This window comes from Natator depressus, chromosome 4 (genome assembly GCF_965152275.1).
Source record: "Natator depressus isolate rNatDep1 chromosome 4, rNatDep2.hap1, whole genome shotgun sequence".
Lineage (NCBI taxonomy): Eukaryota > Metazoa > Chordata > Testudines > Cheloniidae > Natator > Natator depressus.
The window spans coordinates 35,446,795-35,466,683 of NC_134237.1; the positions used below are offsets into that span (position 1 = coordinate 35,446,795).

At 43.4% G+C, this 19,889-nt stretch overlaps 1 protein-coding gene across 1 annotated transcript in view; it reads left to right on the plus strand.

Moving 5' to 3' along the window:
- ANK2 (ankyrin 2) overlaps positions 1–19,889 on the plus strand; it is a 256,841-nt gene that overhangs the window by 59,519 nt on the left and 177,433 nt on the right. The gene's annotated exons all lie outside the window — the stretch shown is intronic.

A 19,889-nucleotide genomic window follows, 5' to 3' on the forward strand; every position in this document is an offset into this window, starting at 1 on the left:
AGGACCAAGTAAACCTATACCATCCCTGGTAGGTGTTTGTCTAACCTGATCCTAAAAATCTCCCATGATGGGGATTCCACATCTTCCCTTGGGACCCTATTTCAGATCTTAACTACCCTTATAGTTAGAAAGTTTTTCCTAATATCTAACCTAAATCTCCCTTGTTGCAGTGTGAGCCCATTACTTCTTGCACAACCTTCAGTGGACATGGAGGTCCAACTGATCACAACCCGTAACGTGTCTGAAGACCGTTATCAGGACCCCCCAGCCCAGTCTTCTTTTCTCAAGACTAAACATGCCCAGGTTTTTTTTAACCTTTCCTCATAGGCCAGGTTTTCTAAACCTTTTATAATTTTTGTTGCTCTCCCCTGGACTTTCTCCAATTGGTCCTCTAATCACAAGATTATTTAAAGTGACCCAGATACTGAAATTGAGGATTAAGCAAATTGTTCCTCTCCAAAGCCTGATCATGTTGAAAGCCCTCCAATCCCTGCCCCTCCCCGGCCTCCTTTGAACTCACATCAATTATTACTCTAGACCAGGGGTCGGCAACCTATGGCACGCGTGCCAAACATGGCACGCAAGACAATTTTTAATGGCACGCTGCTGTCTGCCAGACCCGGGCAGACAGCAGCATGCCACTAAAAATCCGGCCTGGCCCGCTCTTTTCCGCCCACCGCGCTCTCCTTGTAGGGCAGGCAAGCTTCCCCCCACCTCTTCCCCCAGTGTGCTGGGTTCCTGCCCCTCCTTCTCTCCCTCCCTGCGGCCGATCAGCTGACGGCCCTCACTACGAGGGAGAGGTAAAAGCGGAGCTGCAGTGTGCGATCTGCTCCGGGGACCTTGGGGAAGGGGAGTGGAATCAGGGCATATCCCCTCCAGCCTCTGGCGTGAGCTGCTCAGGGCAGGGGGCTGGGAGCACCCCCACGACCCCAGCCCACGACCCCAGCCCACACCCCCAGCCCTCTGCCCTGACCCCTGTACTCTCCCGCACACACTCCCAGCCCTCTGCCCTCACCCCTGAACCCTCCTCACACATACCCATCCCCCTGCCCTGACTCCGGCACCCTCCTCACACATACCCAGCCCCCCCACACCCCATGCTCTGACTCTTGCACCCCCCACATCCCCACTCCCACCCTGAGCACCAAACGGGAGCTCCTGCACACACCCCCCCCCCCCCCCGACATTTCCACCTGCACCCCTCCCACCAAATGAGAGCTGCCCAGGTAAGCGCTCCACACCCAAACCTTTTGCCCTGACTCTGAGCCCCCTCCCTCATTCTAGCTCCTGGCCAGACCCTGCACCCCAAACCCCAGCCTGCTCCTTCACCCCCAGCCCTGTTCTCAGCGCACTCCCACCCTCATCTCAGTGCAGAGAGAGGAATAGAATGGCTAGAACCAGGGAGAAGGTAGGTACCTACTCTATGTGGACAGGGCCAGGACTCCAGACTGGCAGCGGGCTGAGTGGGGCCAGCAGCTGGGACCCTGTCTGGCAGGAGCCGGTGGACAGAACCCTCTCAGCCCACTGCCAGTCTGGGGTCCCGGCCACTGGCCCTGCTCAGCCCACTGCTGGTCTGGGGTTCTGGCTGCCTGCCCCTTGCCAGCTGGGGTCCTAGCCACAGGCCCCGCTCAGCCCGCTGCCGGCCTAGGTGAACAGAACCCCAGGCTGGCAACGGGCTGAGCGGGCCGACGGCATAAGATCAGCATTTTCTTTAAATTTTAAATGAAGCTTCTTAAACATTTTGAAAACCTTGTTTACATACGACAATAGTTTAGTTATATAATATATAGACTTATAGAGAGAGACCTTCTAAAAAACATTAAAATGTATTATTGGCACGCGAAACCGTAAATTAAAGTGAATAAATGAAGACTCGGCACACCACTTCTAAAAGGTTGCTGACCCCTGCTCTAGACATATTCTCATCTAAGTTTGCTGCCCTTATGGTGATCTTTCCAATTAAAAGCATTGGAGGAGTAGCCCTAGTCTCTGAATCCCCTTTTCTTTATAAGGACAAGGGAATCCTTAGGACAAAATGTCCAACCCAAGGTGATATCCCAGACATAAATTGAAGGGGCTTGCTGGAGGCCCATATTAAATTCTGTCATCAAATTGAAGACATGGTTTAGATGATTTTCCTGCCTGTGATGGAGTCACTTCTCTCAGGATACTCCTGAATCTTCTCTTTGAGAGGTTACTTCCCCCCTGAGTTTATAAACATGCTCTTGAAGCAATTATTTTATCTTTGGAATGGACCAGATTGCACCATGTGTTGGCAAATCCTGGTCACTCCACAAGGTGTTAACCCTTCTCCCCCTTTTCTGATTGCACAAGTTGAACAATGTGCTTTACTATCAGTAAACTCAGTGGGTCCACTTCTCAAATAGTGTAAATCAAGATAGATGCTTTGATTTCAATTTAGAAAAGCCAATTGACACCAGCTGAGGACCTGGCCCATTGTCTTTCAGTTTATTTTTCCAGCTAAAGGAGAAACTGGGAAAGTCCCACTGACAAACCCGAGGATGCTTTTTACAGTAGGTAAAAGTTTAAGCATTTCACTGTTTCATTTGCTTGTCTGGCATGTGTAGAAGATGGGTACATTTATGCAAGTTATTGTACCTGCTGACTAGAAACCCAATTTACCACCAAAAGGTTTCTATTTTAAGAGATTTAAACAAAGACAATGCATTAACAGTGACAACTAGAGAGATTTCCTCATTCATCCTTTTTTCAATCTCGTCCAGGTTCCAACTGCCTTTTCTTCCTTGCAGCACTTATTGGTTTATACAGAACAATGAGTATTCTTGATCACGAAGGTATGATCTCAGCAAGTAAGGAGGAGGGATTCATTAGAATGCCTGTGAGTAAGAGATACCATGAATATAGGAAATGATGGAGAAAGTGCAGATGCTGCTGGCTACAGCAGTACGTAGTGGTGGTAAGATAGTGACTGTCATGTAGTGTTAGAGTATTTACACAGGGAGACTGTGAGACTAATGCAATTCTGCAAATAGCTAAGATATTCAGAAAGCAGCTAAAATGCCAGCTTATGGTTTCATCCACATAACTACCATGCTGATCTGAAATGTGGGATTGGTTGGCTCTATCTCAATTGGACATGAAGATCTTAAGGATAACTGAGGGCACTCAGCCAGTTTTAGTGTGTCTCCATGGGGTCTCCGCTGCAGTCTCAGCAGGATTAAAACTGCTGCTAGGCTGGATTTACAGTTTAAAATAAACCATGGGCAAGTCCCAAGTTATTGCATCCAGGATCAATAGAAATCCATAGAGAAGCATCGTGTAACCATCCCTGATGCTTCCTCATTCAGTCCTGTGAAATTTTTTTAAAACTGAATTCTTCAGCGAGTCTTCAGATATACAGTAGCATAGTATTTAGCCTGCTTCGTGAAAAAATGCCTGTGAAAAGATGCTGGTTTATAGTTACATCTTTACCTATATATTATTAGTTACAAGATTCATTTTTTACAGGGACAGTTTAAGGCAGTTTGGGGCCCTTGACACCATATTATAGATCCCCTGTGGCCCGGCACTGCTCTTGGGCTGGCAATGGCAAGGGCTTCTGTCGCTTCCGCTGGAGGCAAGGAGAATGATATGAGACCCCTTTCTTCAACCCTGGAGTAACAGAGCTCACCACTTCCCAGAAACATCTGGGGTTGCAGCAGAGGGTCTAAGACAGTGGTTCTCAACTTATTTATCATGCGGCCCACAATGTGTTACCTGGGCCGCAGGGGTCGGGTGATGAGGCAGTGGCAGCCCAAACCCAGTCCCCCGACCTCGCAGGGCCAGCCGGGAGCCCCGGACCTCACTATGCAGGCCAGCCTTTAGCATACAGCTGAGCTGGGCCGCAGCTGTGTGCTAATTGGGCTGCATGCGGGCCATGGGTTGAGAACCGTTGGTCTAAGATATAACACCTGGAGTTGGTGTTGAAAATGTCAATTTATTGAAACTAAAACTTTCCACAAAAACATATTTGTTTTGATTAAACTTTTTTCAGGAAGGTTTTTCAGGTTCAGAATGGAATTTCTGGTTGTGTGTGTGAGAGAGACTCCAGAATAGCGAACAGACCTGTGGCCAGGGTACTCATCAGGGATGTGGAAGAACCAGGTTCAAGTCCTTCCTCCAGATCAGGCAGGACTTGGATCTTTCATATCTCTGATGACTGCCCTAGTGACTAAGCTATACAGTCAGTCTATCTCTTTTACCCAATGAATATTTAACTATTTATACAAAGTGGAGCAGCTCCAACAGGAGAGACAGACTCACTGAAGACCCAGGTTCAATTCGCTACTCCAAATAAGGCATAGCAGAGGCTTGAACATAGGTTTCCCACATCCCAGGTGTATGCCTAATGATTGGGCTATTGGCTATTCTGGGATGTCTCTCTCTGTTTTATTGTGAAAAATTTCTAAAGATCAAAATTGCCTAAGTTTCATTCCTCATCGAAACAGAAACAAATTATGAAACCTTAAAATTTTTCACCAAATGGAATTTTTGTCTTTTTGGCCAGCCCTAATAACACACCAATCAGATGCATGATACAATTCTCTACTCTCAGAGCAATCATTTCAGGCCACCTGCATTCTCAAGCAGATGTTACTATGTCAGTCAAAAGGACTAGTAATTAATTATGGTTGCTTTTAGTTTTTATGAAAGCTTAGATTTTTATGTAATCACGTGACTCCCAGAGCTGAGGTCCCAGACATAGGCCTAGAGTGCTTACATCTTAATCTGCCCCGATTCTGAATTGTGCTTAAAACATTTATGGAAATACCTGAGACATATATCCTGGCATTCTGCCTGCAAAATATGCACATGCTCTGACCATCCTAAAATAAAGGCCCACTCAGACCATGCTTGAATAAAGTTTCAGGTTTAATTGTCTACTACAAGTGAACATATGTATTAGTTTGCAGATGTAAATGTACGGTTAGATGTTCATTAATTTATTTTGCAAGAGGAACGTAGCTACCTAAGTTGTCTTTTTCAATAATATTTTTTACTGTTCATAAACAACGTATTGTAGTATAATGATAAAATGTTTATCAGGCTCAAATTATTATCATTATATTTATTATTTAGCATGTATATGACTATGTAGTATTTATATTACTGAAGCACCCAGCGATCCAAATCAGGATTAGGGTTCCATTGTACTGGTCACTCTCAGCACAGGTACACACAAAGACACCATCCCTGACTAAAGAGGACAAATATATGTATATAAAAAAATTGCAAGTGTATAACATGTTTATATTTGGTGGTGGAAAAGGGAGAGAGTCATAAGACACTTATCATAGAATATCAGGGTTGGAAGGGACCTCAGGAGGTCATCTAGTCCAACCCCCTGCTCAAAGCAGGACCAATCCCCAATCAAATCATCCCAGGTCAGGCTTGACAAAGCCTTGGCTGGGATGATTTGATTGGGGATTGGTCCTGCTTTGAGCAGGGGGTTGGACTAGATGACCTCCTGAGGTCCCTTCCAACCCTGATATTCTGTGATTCTATGATAAGTGTCTTATGACTCTCTCCCTTTTCCACCACCAAATATAAACATGTTATACACTTGCAATTTTTTTATATACATATTATACATCTGCAATTTGGAGGGGGTTGTTATAACTAAAAATGAGTGTCATCTGTCCCTCAGTATAGCCATAATTAATTGGCTGCATGGTCTATGGCAAGCAAAAAGTTAAGTTATATATCTGACCCTGTTTTGGTACCTTATAATCACCTCTGACTTAAGTATTGTAAGAGGATGCGTTTCAGAGTAGCAGCCGTGTTAGTCTATATTCACAAAAAGAAAAGGGGTGCTTGTGGCACCTTAGAGACTAACAAATTTATTTGAGCATAAGCTTTCGTGAGCTACAGCTCACTTCATCAGTTGAATGCATCCGATGAAGTGAGCTGTAGCTCACGAAAGCTTATGCTCAAATAAATTTGTTAGTCTCTAAGGTGCCACAAGTGCCCCTTTTCTTTTTGTAAGAGGATGGAGAGTCTATGGAAAGTCTTCCATTAACTTCAATGGGTTTTGGATAGATCCAGAATTACGTTAATTTCAAAGTAGGCATATCTTATACATAGATTTAGTAGTTTGTAGATCTCTTCAGTGATCATGTAGCAAAGAGATAGATAGCACATTGCAGTTTTTGTTGTTTAATTTTCTTCCACTTCATTACTTTGCTGTTGCTGCTCTTCCATTGCACAGATTTCAAGCACCTGGATAAAACGTATGGACCCAGTAGGGTTTTTCACAGACCAAAATGCTGTGCTTCATCCTGGGGTAATGTCTGTAAATCAAAGGTATAAAAAATCTAAAATCAAAATACTGTGTGTTAGCATAAGTTTATGATAATATGCAAGTGGATGAGTTAAAGCAAACTAATCCTGTCAGCAAAGAACTTGCCGAACAGTAGTGAAATAAATCAGAACCAAATAGTATAAAAGTCTGTGTGTTTACTTTTTAATCTTATCTTTGTTGCCTCCAACCACCATAACCTAAATCTAAAATAAATTGATGCTTCTAAAATGCTTTCACTGCAGATCTGAATTAAAACCAAGGATAAAGAACAAATACTTAGTGATATTAATTCTGGATGCTGTCCAGCCTGAAAATCCTGCTCCTGCCAACTTCTTTGGGCCTCTGAGTTGCAGAGGGGAAAAGCCAGTACCCAGGGCCTGCTTCTTTGTGCATGACTAATCCATTCTCTTCCTAGTACCCACCCCCATCAACTGAATTTCTGCTAAAAGGTTCAATCTAGTAAAAACAACATGTTTTCAAGGAGTGGAATATCTTGATTTCTGGTTGGCTCTATTTTAGTGTGTCTCATTAATCGGCTGTTCTGGGGGAAGTAGGAGGGGGATGCAGTTGTGATATTTGAAGCTGCTAAAATTGATGCTTGCACATTTCAAACTGTTATTTATAAGCCAGAAAGCTCTGATACTGTTGAACACTTTTTAAAAAGTGATCAGTTTCCTGGAGAAGGGTTCTTATAACCAAAGAGTAGCAGCTGTCTTCTAATTAGTGCTGCTTGTACCACTTTTAAGGTTCCCTATAAGCCGTGAGGAGTGAGGTCAGTGAATATATCATAAACTAAATCTAGTTTGTTTAGACTTTTATATTTATTACTATGGTATAAAAATGGAGCGTAAGTGCACAGGATGCTCATTTTATCAGTAAATTTGTGAGACCGTTGAAGAATGGTATTTTCTATATAACCTACTCTGTCATGACTTATTTAATTTATTACAGTATAACGTTATTTACATGATCTGTCATCTTAAAAAGACCAATATTCCTTTTATTTTTTTCTTTCAATAACCCAACAACATTAAGCTCTAGTGATTTAGAAACTCTTCCCTTACTAAATCCTCTGCAACTTTTCCTAAATGCAATACATTTTCCTGACCTGTAAGGCCGAATCCTGAGTCAATGGAGCTCCATATGGGTAGTGCATCTGGGTGCAGTGAATTAGAGGATTGGAGGCTAAATTCTTAATGAGTAGCAGTATCCAGTAGCACTCCAGGATTTAAGAATCCCTTCATTCATAGTATTTAAAGAAACTGAAGGTTGATGGAGAAAAGAGATCATTCTGGAAGTACATTTTTGAGAAATAATTTTTGATCAAAGATTGAACAAAAATTGCCTCTGTCAGAACATTTAAGTAGAAGCTTCCACTTATATCATTTTATCAGGTGGATGGTGCCAGGTCTTCCATGTGTTGTAAGGATAAGCAACTTGATAGACAATATTACCCAATAAATGCATTTGGAATACTGGACTGTGCATTCAGAATAACCAAGGTCAAGTCCTTGGTGCGTCAGTACAGTGATGCCTCATTTTAGGGAATTACACTGCACAAAAAATAAACTGCCAGTGCATAGTTATATAAATGGTTTCTATTCCACTGTCTATTTAAATTCCTGCAATTGCAAGTATTTCACACGTGCTTCTAACCTTTGGAACTGAATCTGTGTATAATGTCAGGTTTCAGAGTAGCATCCATGTTGGTCTGTATCCGCAAAAAGAAAAGGAGTACTCGTGGCACCATAGAGACTAACAAATTTATATGAGCATAAGCTTTTGTGAGCTACAGCTCACTTCATCGGATGCATGCAGTGGAAAGTACAGGGCCTAATCACATTAGTCACACTATCAGAAGCTCGTTCACCGGCACATCTACCAATGTGATATATGCCATTATGTGCAAGCAATGCCCCTCTGCCATGTGCATTGGCCAAACCAGACAGTCTCTACATAAAAGAATAAGTGGACACAAATCAGACGTCAGGAATTATAACATTCAAAATCCAGTCGAACACTTCAGTCTCTCTGGTCACTCAATTACAGACCTAAAAGTGGCAATATTACAAGAAAAAAAACTTCAAAAACAGACTCCAACAAGAGACTGCTGAATTGGAATTAATTTGCAAACTGGACACCATTAACTTAGGCTTGAATAAAGACTGGGAGTGGATGGGTCGTTACACAAAGTAAAACTATTTCCCCATGTTTATTTTTCGCCCCTACTGTTCCTCACACATTTCTTGTCAACTGCTGGAAATGGTCCACCTTGATTATCACTACAAAAGGTTTTTTTCTCTCCTACTAGTAATAGCTCACCTTACCTGATCGCTCTCATTACAGTGTGAATGGTAACAGCCACTGTTTCATGTCCTCTGTGTATATAAAATCCCCCTACTGTATTTTCCACTGCATGCATCCGATGAAGTGAGCTGTAGCTCACGAAAGCTTATGCTCATATAAATTTGTTAGTCTCTAAGGTGCCACAAGTACTCCTTTTTTTTTATAATGTCAGTGTCTTCCAACGTCCACAATTGGCTATCCAACAATCCAATTTTCCTCTAATTAACTGATGACCAGTATGATACCATATGATACCATACTTCACCTTCCGTTGGACTGTAGCTCACGAAAGCTTATGCTCAAATAAATTTGTTAGTCTCTAAGGTGCCACAAGTACTCCTTTTCTTTTTGCGAATACAGACTAACACGGCTGCTATTCTGAAACCTGCTATTACTGGGGGGATTCTACACCAAAAAATTAAAAATTCTGCATATTTTATTTGTCAAATAATGCAATATAATCACACTGGTTTCAACTGTTTTGGTAATTTATTTAAACTACAAAACAGAAAAAAAGTCACAGTAACTATTCAGCATTTCCTAAACACATGAAAGTTAAGTTACAAACACTTGGTAACCAATACCCGCATTCCAGTTATTATCCTGAATTTTCATTTAAATTACATTACAGAACACCAAATAGCCATACCCACAAAAAAGTCATTTTAAATTGCTCAGACTTGCACACATGACAGTCAGACAGTTTTGCTAATCATTGTTCTGGACCTGGCTGGATACTTTGGGACATGCTTGGTACAGATTGTCCTGACATTTTATTGACTGCTTGGTAAATGTTTTATTTACCCTTAATTTTTTTTTTAATGGCTAAGTAAAATAAATCCTGAGCTGTAATCTAACCACATGGGAAAAAAGTGAGAGAGCACATAGATCTTCCTAGCTGAATCCCTTACTGTAATTTATAAGGCTTTAATCACTCTGGCACTGTAGGGGCCTTAAAACTTTTACAGGTTTTATGTTCCTGGGGGAATTGATTGAGAATGGGAAAAGTTAACTAACTATAGGAACATTAACAATGTTACTAGGCAGGCTGCTACATTTCTGCCTCACTGACAGAGCCTGCCTCCTGCATAATAAAATAATAAAAAGCCCTACCCCCTCCACTGAGCCACAGTAGTAAGTGAGAGGGACAGTCTCTCTCTCGCTTGCTGGCACTCGCACATGCCCAGCTCCACCCCCTGACGGTGATCAGCATCTCCCATGCAGGCACACATGCCCAACCCCTCTCCCTCTGCAGTGATTTGCATCTCTGAGTCTGCTCCAGGCACACTGGAACAGACTTGCTGCCGGGAAAGAGGCGTGTCCCCTCCACCCCGCAGATTTCTTTTACATTTTTCTGTGGGGGGAGGAGGCACAAAATATGCAGATCATATGAATTCTGTCAGCAGTACAATGCGAATGAGTAGGGTATTACTCTTTGTGAATTTGGTTATGAAAATCTAGTCTTGAATTTATGAAGACTCACCACTCAGAACATAAATTGCAGAATAACGATAAGCAATACTTCAGCACTAGCTTCTTAGGTTGGAAGCTATGGAATAGATTCCTGTAGTCTTACATTGAGCGGTACCTTTTTGGTCCTCAAGTAATTGTTTGAAATTAGTGGGACTCCTTGAGGTTTTAGGTATTGCTCAACATGAATAAGGATATGAGAATTTGTTACCTAATTTTTAAGTATAATTTGTCCTTTATCTGAAGTGTTGCATCAGGTGATGTGTTTAAAATTCAGAGCTCATTTAAAATCTTCTGACTGTTCAGTAGAGAGGCCAAAACTGCACCATTCTTAGGGACAGATCATGACTTCACGTGTGCTCCCACATGGGGGGAGAAAAACGTGTAGCAAGCCCACTTACTTCCCTATATGTCCTATCCATACCACAATGGAAGTGCAAAGGAGAGAGAGAGGAGAGCCTTTATGCATCTGCTAGTTCCACTCCTGTACAGATATGTGAGAAGGGTAAAGGCTAAAAATAGGCTGATGCATATTACTTCACCTGCAGCAAGGATAGAGCCAGGAATCAGATTGTGCCTCTCAAAGTCGCAGTCTGGTTCCTGGTCTGTGCTGGGGCCGCTCAGCTACACACATCCCATTACTCTGCTCTTGCGGCAATGAGAAATCCATACAGACTTAATGCCCACAAGATAAAGTAGGTCACTGGATCAAAAATCACACAGAACTTCGAGCAGCTGCAATTTCAGGTCATTGAACCCCAACAGGGTCTTAAAATAAAGGATTAAAAGTTAAAATCAGACAATGTGAGTACTTATTCCAAGGAGCAAATTATTCCTTTATTCCTTTTGGTGTGTAAGACCAGAAGGCCGTCTCTATAGTCAATTTTGGTCATAGTTCGTTTGTAATTAATAGATGTTGAAATGAACTTAAAAGAAAACACAATTGTATGTTTCTATATGATGCTTTTAAACAACAACAATATAAGTGAATGTGTGAAATATTTTTTCTCCAAATTTGATCAACTTTGAAATTTTTGTGAATCTTCCACACGCTCTCTAATTTTTTTAAATCCACGACTGTCACTAATTTTTAATTAGTTGCTGAGAGTGCATGCACTGATTCTTGTATTTAGCTCTCCTCACATCCCCTCTAAAATTCAAAATACGTATTTGATTTCTCACTTTTTATTTCCCAAGTGCCAGCCTATAGCTTATCAAATGTTAATTTAACTTGTGGAATATGATAGCCTAAGGAAATAAAATTATATATGTTTAGAGCAGAGAAACTCTAGGAAGAATGAGAAGTGCTGGTTATTACAGTGTCAGTATGCCCTCCTGTCATACTCGGTCTGTGATTTAATCATGTCTTGTAAACTAAACAGGATAAGACCTGGTCAGTACTTGATTTGGGGGACTTCTGAAATAAAACCCAGTATGCGGCAGGAAATGGTGGCATAGGTGATTCAATATGTACATTCTTTTTTCTGGCTTAGTACTGAAGCAGTGACCCAATATGCTGTTTAGTGAGTTTAAAGCTGCTAAAATGAGAGTCTTTCAGATGAGTTTTAATACTGAGGTCCAGACCTTTTCTCATCATCCCAGTGCATTTCACAGGCATGGTCATGCTAGCCCAAGTGTTATGCCTGAATTCCAATTTAAACAATTACATTCTCCTTATCTGAAACACCTCTCTGTTGTTTCAGTCAGATACAGTATTCTGGTTTGCTTCAATCGTGTCTTAAAAAAATTGTGTTAGGGTACTCTGTTAACCATCTGTTACATTGTACACAATGACATATAAGTCTGTGGAATGCTTTGTGGCCCTCGTGGTGAAAGGCGTTAGCTATATAAATGTATAGGGTGACCAGATGTCCTGTTTTTAAAGGGACAGTCCCGTATTTAAGCCCTCCTGTAGGTGTCCTAACTTCTTCTTAAAAACAGGCAAATTGTGCCATATTTTGTGTCTTTCTTCCCCTCCCCTCAGAGTACTGGCTGGTCTTGCTGCTGGCCAGATCCCTGCTCCCCAGCTGCCCACCCAGCAGTGCTAAGTGGAGGGGTGGGTTCAGATGCCTACGATGGGGATGGGTGTGCAAGGCTGGTGGTAGGGTGAAGATGCAGCATGAGGGGCAGGCCGCTCCCTCCCCCACTGGTCCGTCAATGCAACCCCCACTGCATGCCAGCTCTCGGCCAGCAGGGCCCTGTCCCGTTTCCAGCCAGCACTGGCTGCGCGCTGCGGTGGCTGGTGAGTGTGGGCAGGCACCAGGCGGCGGCCAGTTACATGTCACCTCTTCTGCCACACATCAGCCCTTTACCTGCTCCCACTCTTGCTGACCTCTCCCTGCTTTGGCCCTTCGCACCCCCCACACCCAACAGACCTGCTGGTTCTCCATATCCCCACCGGCGGGATGCATCCTGCTCCCAGTGCTGTGCAGACAACCAGCCCCTGGTCAGAGTGCTCAGCTCACCAACAGCCTGGCCAGCAGGTTCCTTCCTCCCCAGCCCGGGGCACTGGCCAGGAGGAGCTGAGCCCTGCATGTGCCAAAGCCCCGCACAGCACTGGCATGGGAAGCCACTTCTGCTCCTCAGCTAGGCTCCAGAGTGACAGTTGGAAGCTATTTCTGGCCTGTTCATGCCATTAACCTGTAGGCTCCACAGCAACCCTCAGCCAGTGGCTTAGCACTCTCTTCACCCATCTCCTCCCGCACCGCCGTGACTCCTACCCCCCACAGAGCATGGGGCTGCTCCGTCCCCATGACACCCTCCTCTGCTGAGCCACCTCTCTGGCCAGGTTTGCTGAAGCCCCTGTAGTCAAGTTCCCTGGGCCCTGGTGCACATGCATCCTTAGGGCTTAACCCCTTCCTGCCTGCGCTGTAGCCGGGGTTGGGGGAAGGGAGGGACAGGAGGCAGCTGGGTTATGTCAGTGCTGGTGGCCAGCAGCAGCCTGGAGGCGTTAGCTGCCTTTTGACACTGGGAGGGCACGAAGGAGCAAGCTGCTTCCAGCCACAGAGGGGCGGGGGGAAGAGATGAGCTCTGCGAAGACACGGGCCATGTCATCCCTTCCCCCATACCCCCGCAGGTGGAAGCAGCTCCTGTCCCGTCCCTCCCGCATAGTGCCAAAAGGCTGCTGGCCACATTCTGGTGTGAACCCTGGCAGAAATCTGGGGAGGGAGGGTATGTGACCCTGTGTGTCCCACCCTATGTTGCCTCAGGAAGATGTGGTGCCAGGTACCGGGACAGGCGGGTCAGTTGTCCCGGGGGCGCAGCCAGGTATGGTGGGTGGAGAACACCGGCGGGGAGGGTGGGATTGGTCGGACACCCCTCCCCATGTGAGAGAGATGTACGATTGTATGTGTCACCTCTCCCCAGGTGTGTGGGGGGGGTATGGGCGGGTATCATCCCTCCCTGTGTGAACCCTAAAGCCTTAAAGATAAGAAGGTAAATCAAAAATCCAACTATGCAGTATTTCTTTTTAACGGGGGCTCAGTCAACTTGATGTTAATTTGAACTGCATAGTTTTGTATTGCATAGTTCCGATTGATTGCCATTGAACTCACTTGAATATGAGTAATTTTACCAGGTGTCCTGTATTCAGCATAGGGAAATGTGGTCACCCTATAAATGTAAGATGTTATGATCTAAACTTGTTTTTTATTTGCATGTCCTTCATTCTTTTTACCTGGCATGGTAACAGAATGTATAAGAAAACATCTTTTCCACATCTCATCTCTTGCTTTATCATAGCAGATGATTTGCATTCCTTGAGGTTGAGAGAAGCTGACTAAGGGCTTGTCTATATGGGCAAGTTTCTGCACAGTAAAGCAGCTTTTTGCACTCAGACTGTACACACTGCCACACCACTTTGTGCACAGAAACTCCTCAGTTGCAGTACTGCAAAAAAAAAAAAAACCCCACCTCAGCGAGAGTCGTAAGGCTATTTGCACAGAAGCTCCAGCGCTCCTTTGCCAGTGTAGACACTTGATTGCTTTCTGCACTGTAATTGGCCTCTGGAGCCGTCCCATAATGCCTCAAGTGACCTCTCTGCTCATTGTTTTGAACTCAGCTGCCCCGAAGACATGCACCCCTCCACTTTCAAAGCTCCCTTTCTGACAGCCGTTGCACGCTGTGCTGATCTGCTCTGGGATGCAAAGCAAACCATTAATGTGGAATGCTTGTGCTGTTGAACACAGAAGCAGGGGTGTGTGTGAGTGTGAGTGTGAATGTGTGTGCGTGAGAGAGAGAGTTTGCTGTGCAGAGAGCCCAAGGAGGGAAGCGGGGGCTGATGTCGGTGTTTCCCCTCCCCTGCCTCAGGATTGGTTGCTTCCTGCTGCTGTCTGAACTTACAAGATAGCATGCTGACACACTCTCTGTCCCCCCCAACACATTGTCTCTCTCCTCCTGTATTTGTAGGTTAATGGGAGTTGCTGGTGCTCAGAACTCTTGAAAATCTGTCCACTTATCTAAATAGCTAAGTATGGATTTAGCTGCCTAATTTCAGGGACTGAAAAATATTCCCTTAATTTATATAATTTACTGTAGTGTTAATCTGTGTGCAGAACTCTGACAGTAAATATGACTGGTGATCTTAAATGCATATTTATCCATAGAGATAATGTGTATTCACAAATTCACCAATTATATATTGGTTTGAATCTAAATACATATCCACTAGTCAAAATGAATATTTGCCTGGGAGATCATTCTCTTGAAAAATAATGTAGGTAATATAACATTTTATGAAAAAAATGCCTTTTTAATTATGGAAAAAGCAAGGAAATAGAACAGTAAAACCCCTGGTGTATCAGATATTCAGATTTTGACAAAACTAATAAAACCCAGGAAATTGAAAGATAAAGTGGGTTATCTGTCCTTAATTCATCCTTTAAGAGAAAGAGAATCTGTCCTGTTGAGATAAAATCCTCTTATGAGGAATTTATTTTTAGATTGGCTGAGAATAATGCCCTAAGTATAATGCAAAACAAAAGTTACCAGAATTCTGAGCATTTTGATTCTTTCATGGAGCCATCCTCCACCAATCCCCTGAGTCTATTAAAGAATGGACTCTTCATTTGGTTTATGGTGACATAACATCTGTAGGACTTGTGTTTATAGGTCAAATCGTGCACTCAGTTTTTTCTATCAGTGATGCCATGGAGTTGAATGGATGCAGGGTTTGGCCCTACATCATTAGCATATAATCCCTTCATTGGGATGCTACACTCCCTCCCATGCAGGTGGACAGGAAATGGGCAGGAAGGCATTGGGAATTGGCTAAGCCTTGGCTCTGCCCCCTCCCTACACACACATACACACCCACGAGCCAGCGCAGTTGAGCCAACACACAGTGTGGGAGTAGCTGCCACTAATATACGACCAGAGCAGATTTCTTCATCCTGTAACTAGGGCCCTACCAAATTCACGGTCCATTTTAGTAAATTTCATGGTCATAGGATTTTTAAAATCTTAAATTTCACAGTTTCAGATATTTAAATCTGAAATTTCACAATGTTGTAACCGTGGGGCTCCTGACCCAAAAGGAGATCGCGGTGGTGTGGGGGGATGGGACACAAGGCTATTTGTAGGGGGGTCACGGTACTGCCAATCTTATTTCTGCGCTGATGCTGGCGGCGGCACTGCGCCTTCCGAGATGGACATCAGGAGTGGCAGCTGCTAGCCGGACATCAAGCTCTGAATGTAGCACCACCGCCATCAGCACTGCAGAAGTGAGGGTGGCATGGTGTGGTATTGCCATTCTTTCTTCTGCACCACCAGCGGAGGTGGATCTGACCCAGCCCTGGGGTGCCCCCAGTCCTGCCCCTCCCTAGTGCTTGGGAGTTAAAGGGGCCTTGGGCTGGTGTGTGTGTGTGTGTAATCACAGCACCCCCCTGACCACAGTGCCCTGGACAGTCGCCCACATCACACACCGGTAAGTCCAGCCCTGACCCCCTGAAAAGTGACAACCCCCCATGCCACACTCACTTCTGTGCTGCTGGTGGTGGCGGCGTCATTGCCTTCAGAGCTGGGTGCCTGGCCAGCAGCCACTGCTCTCTGGCTACCCAGCTCAGAAGGCAATGCAAAAGTAAGAGTGGCAATACTGCGACCCCTCCCCCCTCCCAGCCAGATTTCATGGGGGAGACCAGATTTCACAGTCCATGACACGTTTTTCACAGCCGTGAATTTGGTAGGGCCCTACCTATAACAGTGTACCAGTGAGGTGCCAGGGAGAGAACTGTGATATATTGAAGAATGGTGCCAGTCAGGAAAGTAACTTACATTGTGAGGTGCAGCAAAACCCTAACAAAATTATCACAGTAGCAGTTACAGGCCCCAAACAAGATCAGGGCCCTGTCAGGCTAGATAGCGTCCGAAACCCATACTAAGAGTCTCTACCCGGACAACACTGTAATTTAGGGCTTGTCTACACTACCCGCCGGATCGGCGGGCACCAATGGATCCATTGTGGATCGATTTATCGCGTCTAGTATAGACACGATAAGTCGACCGCTGAGCACTCTCCCATCTTCTCCGATACTCCACCAGAACAGGACGCGCAAGCGGAGTCGATGGGAGACCGTCAGCAGTGAAGACACCATGGTAAGTAGATCTAAGTACGTCGACTTCAGCTATGCTATTCACGTAGTTGAAATTGCATATCTTAGATTGACCTTGTGCGGTAGTGTAGACAAGCTCTCATATAGATACGAGAAGTATAGGAAGGGAAATAGGCACACAGAGGTGAAGTGCCCAACGTCACACATCAGGTCTGTGGAAAAACCAGGAGTAAAACTCTAGTCTCCTGACTCCTAGTGCAGACCATCAAAATACATCAGACATGCCTTTTCCATAGGCAGTATTATGTGGATTGCATCCTTCTTTGAAAATTGTTTTAAAATGGAGCTAAACAGATGTGGTAAAGGTTTTTCTACAGAAAGGATATCATTCATTTTCATTTGAGAGCTTGTCTCAAAGACCTGTCATTAGTTTGATATTGAGCAAAGAACTGGAAAAAATATGCAGTAAACTGGAGAGGCAGAGAATAGGACTAAGCCGAAACATATTACACAGCAGGAATTCTGTTTTATTTGTTTGAATTGCAGCTAGTCTGTAAAGGGCAATCTGATGATCACATTGACCTGCAAATGGGTAATTACTTTTTGAGCATTAATTGAGGAGAAGAGCATTCATTGTAGGCAAACAACTGCATTAGACAACAGTCATCTCCCACTCCCCCAGTGATGCCATTGATCTGCTATTACCATCTCATACAGAGTCTGTAGGCTTTTAAAGTACATCAGATACATTCATTAGTACCGACAGCATTGGATATTTTATTATGAGAAATGTTATTAACTCTAATATAATATCTCATCCTAAAGGAAACATCAGAATTAGCACAGAAGAAATAGACTTTCCCTCTCTCTCTCTCATATTATCACATGTATAGTTATTATAATGAGGTGGTAACTCCTCTATAATTACAATTGACACAAGCTTTCTGGTTAACAGCCAGTTTTCCTAAGTGCTCTAAAATCCACGTTTACTCAGACTGCTTGAACACTGGTGTTCTTCATCAAAGGCATGGGGCAGGTTTAATGGTGCAAATTTGGAGACATAAATATAAAGCCTCAGTAATTTCCATGAGTGACTTAGAGAGCTGTAGGGAACTACTGATTTTCTCAAATGAGCAAGCAAGCAAATATTGGGAGGGGAGGGAGAGAATCATCCAAGGATAATGTATAACAAAATGTACTTCATTTATGTAGTTTTAATTCTTGATCATAACTTCATATTATACTAGTAAATGTCCTATCTTTACTGTCTTTGTAATGATAATGTCAACGCAATATGAGACCACATTACATGTATTCTGAGAAGTTCAGGGATACCACTAATTTTTGTACTGGAATTATAGGGTATGCAGATTAGCAGGATTCTGTTATGTTTGTGTGTGTGTCTGTCACAGACCTTTCTAATTATCTCATTACCACAGGGTCTAGACACTACATCCCTACCTGTTATTGCATATAACACATTGCCAAATGGCTGGCCCACATAGAAATGGTAGCCTGAATCCTGGTATCATTGAAATCAATGGCAAAACTCCCATTGACTTCGTTGGTGCAGGATCAAGCCATCAGAGAATACAATTCAAACCTAGGAAAGAGAGTCCTTTGTTCAAGTGGTACGCCTTGTGCTTTTGCTGCAGGAGGTCAGGGATCTGTCCCTGTTGACTGTTGTAGTTTTGCTACATATGCATCTATTAATATTGTAGAAAATGTAGTATGATGTTTTATTGTACTGTTTGAGAAATAGTGTGTGACCTTGTGATATATGACAAAGGGAAGTAGATAAGTTTGTGCATGCTACTTTTACTGTGCCATGTTCTGACTTTAAATTGGAAAACCCCTACATTAAGATTTAAAGCTTCATGGATAAAGACTAAAACATCCAGATATACCAGAGTTAAAGTGAAACCTTAGCTCTGTCGCCTTATGCATAGGCATTATGATTCAGTATTTCATTTCAAGATCACAGGCTGTTTTTTCAAATACCAAAACTAAATTTACAAAACACAAGACCACATTTCAGGCCTTCACAAAGACACAAAATGAAGTGCATTTTCCCCCTTTCCAGGTCATTTTTAAATGTTTATCCAATTTGGGGGCCAAATCTTGATATAGATTATGCCAGATTAAGGGCCTCATAAACCAGAGACAAGTTTCTTAAAATATGGCTTTATTTCTAAGGCTTAATAAGACATTGTTCTTTTAGAATCCACACACAGATCTCCCATACTGCATACAAAAAATGAGGTCCACAACACCATCCTCTTCCCTACCCCCCAACCTCCATGTATAACTCTCCCTGGTGGCTCTGTGGATTGGGGGTTGGGGCAGACCTATTTCATTACCCTTGCACCTATCTGAAACCGCAGAGGAAAATGAATCCATCAAGGGACTATACCAACTTTCCTATAGAGGTCCATTCTTGCTGTGGAACTTCCTTACAGGGGAACCCCTTGCAGGGATACAACAGAACTGTGGTGCTAGGGATTTAGGGCAGAGATGTAAGAGACTCAGATAATATAGAGGAATATAGCCACCCAGCGGAACCTCAAGATCCACAGGGTTTAGGGTGAGATCCCTTAATTTCTTCTATGAGAGGGCAAATCACACCTAGCCTCTGTGTGATCTCTAAACAAGCCAGGTTTAAAAGAAAATCAGTGCAGTAGTTTTAAAATTTTGAATGTTTAAATGTGACAAACCAGTTTTCAAAACTCAGTGGGAGTTGTAGGTACTCAGCACCTCTGATGATCAAGCCCTGAAGTGCAAATCCTGACCTTAAGTGAGCTAAGGGCCCCCTACCAGCAGAACCAGAGTAAGGCAAAATTTGCACCAGGGGATACCCATATATAAATATATATAACTCTGTCTTGTATTTTACTTACTGCATATTATCTCTGCAAGCTCAGATAATAGCTTTCAAAGCAAGTACTCCTTTTTACATATTGGAGCTGTGAAACATTTTTCATAAACTCTTTACTGGCCAGTGTTTTTTCCAAGGGAATTTATAAAACTATAAAATGAAATATTTTATATCATATTAAGGCACCATTGTAGTCCACTGCCATGTCTGTATGCATAGAGAAGTGGCTAGAAATAATGACCACAGAAGTTAGCACTAAATGTTTCTCTAAGAAGTTCTGAACTTTAATCATATTTAAGGTATTGAGGATGAATGACACTAGGACTGT